Source organism: Apodemus sylvaticus, chromosome 3, assembly GCF_947179515.1.
Source record: "Apodemus sylvaticus chromosome 3, mApoSyl1.1, whole genome shotgun sequence".
NCBI classification, from domain to species: domain Eukaryota; kingdom Metazoa; phylum Chordata; class Mammalia; order Rodentia; family Muridae; genus Apodemus; species Apodemus sylvaticus.
In genome coordinates this window covers 72,699,550-72,705,117 of record NC_067474.1, presented here as the reverse complement: position 1 = coordinate 72,705,117, position 5,568 = coordinate 72,699,550, and positions in this window count along the sequence as shown.

Genomic DNA, 5,568 nt, shown 5'->3' with positions numbered 1-5,568 from the left:
TCCTGACAGACACTATTCCTTTCCTTTTCTTTCTGCCACATTTTTTCCCACACACTTAACTTGCCATATGTTTCCTTACTAATAAAGAGGCCCCAGCCCAAGTGTGGCAGTAAGAGTGCCTGCTGCAGAGTTATATAGACTCTAGAAGGGGGCTAGACAGATGGCTCAGCGGTTAAGAGCACTGCCTTAAGTTCAATTCCCAGCAACCACATGGTGGTTCACAACCATCTGTAAGGAGATCAGAAGCCCTCTGGTGTATCTGAAGACAGCAACAGAGCAACAGTGTACTCACATAAAATAAATCAATCTTTAAATTAAAAAAAAAAAAAGCCCTAGGCAAGGTATAGAACAGTGGGGGAAGAACCCAGAAGGGAAACCCGGAGAGACACTCCTCCAAACCTCAGCAGGTTGCTCACAGAAACTTCCAGAAATCCTGTAAGTGTGGCCTTCCTTCAGTTTGCTCTTTCCTAAAGAGGAGTCTACTTTACCACAGGGTTGAGAGGTCGAATACCCAGGGGAAAGTGTCAGCCCCAGAAAAGACTAACCAGGTTTCTAGTCACAGCCCTGCTACTGACTGGCTACCTGGTCTCTGGTCTGTGCTGCTTAGCCTCTTGCTTTCCTGAGGCTCTGGGGGAAGATAACTGTACTGAGGACTAGAAATACTGGACGCCAAGGGCTACTCTGACGCAAGATTCACAGCTGAGGTAACACCACCTGCCTCACACTCTCATACGCTGCATGAGGGTCTCCAATGTGGAATCCCTCCTGCACTAAGGTTTTCCTGCAATTATAAAAGTAACTTCACACATTGGTTTTTAAGGCTATTAACTGTGTGTGTGTGTGTGTGTGTGTGTGTGTGTGAGCACTCAAGTGTGGTCGTGTATAAGTACAGAAGAGGGTATTGCTTCCCCTGGAGCTGGATTTCAGGTGTCTGTGAATTGAAACAAACTCTGGTCCTCTGGAAAAGCAATGCATGCTCTTAACTGCTGAGTCATGTCTCCAGCCCTATGAATTGACTATACCTGGTTTCCCAGCATCTCACCAGACTAGTGAACTACAGAAGTTGTCATGAAGATAGGGGGACACATCTGTAAAGTTTCTAAATAAATCACCACAGAAGAACATTCACAAGGAATTCCTACTACATCGATAATTACTTTATCATGTGTGCTCCATATATTGTATTACCTGGGTTATTTGATGAGAAGCATTCTTTTAGTATGTAGGCTATTTCAATGTTTTAAGTTACTTGTTCTCTCCGGTCACTAGACCAGAGCTCATTGAAAACCTAAGAGCAGATGACTGAATCTTCTCAGAGCAAAGTAAAGGAAATCTTTCTTCTTGATCCTTTGTTCCATATCATAACTGTGGATTGTGTATTCACCATGAATTAGCAAAATCACTGTGACCTGTCCACAGTCATGCAGACTGGCTCAGTCACAGTGATAGCCAAAGCTATGATTTTGACTCAGCATAGTCCACGGTTCTTTCTATGGCTGGAGATTATTAAACCATGCTCTCGGGCACAGCAACTAATTCCTCCACCACTGAGCTACATCCTGGCTGCATCTCATTCCTATGTGCTATTTCTGGCTAGTGAGCATTTGAGGTACCTTGTGCTATCGGCACTTTGTGTCTGAGATTTTCACTTGGCAAAGACTTTTCTCACTGCTGTTTTATTAGCTCTTTCCATATCCCAACCACAGTGTTTTAAAACTACGTTGTTAAAACTGTTTGTTAGTGGTCTCCTTGAACTTTCCAAAGTCCACACTAGGCTCAGTCTTTGCTTGAGTTCTGAAGATCAGGATGTGAACTCTTAATTACTGTTCTGACTGGGCCATTCCTGTCTGTCTGTGCTGCCACACTCCCCGCCATGAAGGTCATGGACTAACCCTCTGAAACTGTAAGCAAGCCCCCAACTAAATGTTTTCTTTTAAAAGTTGCCTTGGTCATGGCATCTTTTCACACAAAAATAACAGTAACTAAAACAACAGACTTAGCCTTGCACTTTCCCAGGTCAAGTCTGCATTCTATAGTTCAAGAAGCCAACCCACAGTGTCTTAAAAAGCACATGCCTCCTTCCCCATAGAGGAATCCAAAGTAGGAATCCCAGAGCTGGCCAAATGCTCAATAATCCATCTGCCTTTCATCTACTGATGTATACAGTGAATGGTTTCCTTGTAGGCAGTCCCAAGAGGATATTGGAATACTTGGCGTCCCTCCACACTTCAGGCAGGAAGGACAAAGAGAAGAAGCATCATGCACATTGAATGTGGTTTTTTTTCTTTTTCTTTTCTTTTTTGTTTTGTTTTGTTTTGTTTTTTTGGATTTGGTTTTTTCAAGATAGGGTCTCTCTGTGTAGCCCTGGCTGTCCTGGAACTCACTCTGTAGACCAGGCTGGCCTCGAACTCAGAAATCCACCTGCCTCTGCCACTCAAGTGCTGGGATTACAGGTGTGCGCCACCACCACCCGGCGAATGTGCTTCTTTTTATTTTACCAATAAATAGCAATTCTCTTAAGAGCTCTATCCTCACTAGGCTTCTGCATACTGTTGAGAACTGGAACACAACCCCAGCTATGAAGAGGGAGACAGTCTCTGCCTGGGCTCCTTGCTACACTAACAAGAATAGGGACTGCATGTGGTCCAGAAAGGAGAGAGTAAAGATCCTGACGGGCAGTCCACGTCTGCCCCTGGACTTAGCAAGAAGGAATGGCTGGAGAGCACTCACATCAGACTCTGCTCCTACCGTCTGCTGCTCCAGGTGTTTTATCCAGAGAACAGAGGAAGCCATAACCGTCCATGTCCTAAATGGGAAAGGCAAGTTGTAATCAGATGTCACTCCATGGACCAACTATCAGAGAACAAAGCGACAGTCTGACTGTGTCCGTGGGAATCCTTCCTTGTCTTCTGCTAAGAAGATGAGATGGGATGTGCTGTGTGACTGTGGACCTGGGGGCCAGAGGGTGGAGGTTTTCATTCCCATTGGTGCTCACAGCACATGGCCCTAGCTCTGCTGCTCCCGGCTCTCTCCCTTTTCTCTCAATTTGTTTTGAAAAATTTCCATTTCCTACTCTTCTTACCACAGGCTAGTATTATGACATGTTCCAGGTGTGTGTGTGTGTGAGTGTGTGTAGTACATGCAGTATATGTGTTTGTGCACCTGTGTGTGCATATGTGTGTAGTTGTTTTTTGTGTTCTTTTTCTTCTCTCCTTCTGTTTTTCTCTTTTCTTTGTTTCTTTAACCCTTCATTTTTTCTCTTTTCTCTTTATTTGTTTCTTTGTTTACTTTCATTTCTCTTCTCTCTCTCTCTCTCTCTCTCTCTCTCTCTCTCTCTCTCTCTCTCTCTCTCTCTCTCTCTCTCTCTCCCCTCTCGCTCTCTCTCTCTGTCTGTCTCTTTTGGACAGAGTCTCATGTAGCCCAGACTGGCCTCAAACTCTTCTGCCTTTGAGCTGATGATCTCAATGACACTGCACTGTAGCAGGGAAGGAAGAAACAAAATGAGGCATGGAATTCAAAGTCATTCCTGTACATCAGACAACATGCATTGTTCATGTTACAGAAGATCAAACGGGGCTTGGATGTTGCTCACTGGTAAATGTACATGCCTGAGGCCCTGTGAAGACACCAGTCACAAAGCCTACCTGCACCTGTGTTTAATGTAAACCCCTCCCTTTTAACGGCTTCCTCAGACCTAGGCAGCAGTAAAATCCCACCTAATTCCCCGATACAGCTCACTCATATGAAATCATTTAATTTTTTCTTTTAATGACCATTTCTCCAAATGTGTTTATAGCCTGAGTTGGGACAGGACTTTAGTATACGAATGGGGGCAGAATTCAGTCCCTACTAGAGAGTTTGCATAAAATGTGGATTTTAGATTGTGGGGTATAATCCAGCAATCAAAAGACATTCTGGACTTGGTGCCTGTGGAGATAAAGGTGTTAGAATAATGTAGCCCTTGAGCCAGGTGGTGGTGGCACATGCCTTTAATCCCAGCACTTGGGAGGCAGAGGCAGGCAGATTTCTGAGTTTGAGGCCAGCCTGGTCTACAGAGTGAGTTCCAGGACAGCCAGGACTATACAGAGAAACTCTGTCTTGACAAACCAACAATAAGTAAAGAAGTAAAAAATAATGTAGCCCTTCACACAAGGGTGTGCTATAGCACTGTATCCACGGAGCAGAACGCCAGAAGATGCAGGTCCAGCCTCGAGAAGGTAGTGGTTGTTCACCTCAGCTAAGGAATAATCTCCCCATCTCTCCAAAAAAAGACAGAGGCTGGGTACACAGCTCAATGGCAGAGTATAGACTGAACATCTGTGAGGCCTGGGGTTCAAAAACGAACAGTAAAGAAATAGAAGGACTCCATTTTGGTTAAAAACCAGGAAAGTCCTTTATATGTATTTCTGAAATATCAGAGAAAAGGAATGAAAAGCAGTCAGTAATAGTAACAACTGTGGATTCAAAGAAGGGGTAGTAGAGATTAAAGAGTTAAAACATTTTTGTGCTTTGGCATGGTTTATGGAGATTAGCCTAAGGCTGGGTGATTCATAAATGAACAAGTCACCGAGATCCAGCACTCACTGGACCACAGGCTGGTCCTAATGTGTGACACAAAGATGGAAAGTAAGAGGGACAGGAAGGGAGAGATGCTGGTCACTCAAAAACCTGGGTAGGTTCCCTCCTGGGGATCAGAAACTCCAAGATAAAATGTCAAAGTTACCCATGGAGATGGGTTTTTTTTTCCTGAGGCCATCACCTCAAGCAAGGATGTTGGATGAATATTTGAGACTTAAGAGTGAAAGAAAGAAAGAAAGAAAGAAAGAAAGAAAGAAAGAAAGAAAGAAAGAAAGAAAGAATTGAGCGCTTTCTCTGCCAGGAGTCTGAGCACGGTCCTTGGGAAGCCCTCTCAAGTTATCAGTTATAAGTTATAAGTTATCTCAGTTACCAGCTTGCACTGCACTCCCTGACATATTTAAGCTTAGGTGCAAATTACATTCTTTGGGCTCTGTGACTTAGGCATTGCCCAGGGAGCATAGGTTTCTAAATGTCCCGCTTATCTAAAGTAAGTGTTATCCTCACCATTAATAAACTAGCTGATTTGGGGACTTGACCTGAAGGGGATTCTTGATCTGGGGACACCAGGCTGCTGGCAGCAAGCACTGCTGGCTGCCTCTCCTTTAATTCTTCTTATTCTTTCCGAAATATATTTTTAGATGCCATGACTGCACACCTTCTTTGTCAAGGTTTCAGAGAACCTAGCACCAGCCTCTCACATAAAGTTGTGACAAGCAGCAGCAGCTAGCTTAACTAATGCTGGCCAGAGGTGGTAGGACTTTGCCTAAATTAACTGGGTAGTCATTTCTTGTTTTCTTTGCTTCTGATCTTGTGGACACAAAGTAAAAAAAGAAAAAAATATTATTTAAACACACACACACACACGCGCGCGCGCGCGCGTGCACATACATGCACACACCCCTCCCAATGTCTGTCCCTTCCCGGCCCTGTGTGGGCCAAAGCTCGAAAGTTTCCAGAAGCTGCTCCTCCCTGGAGAAGCCCCGCCCTCTC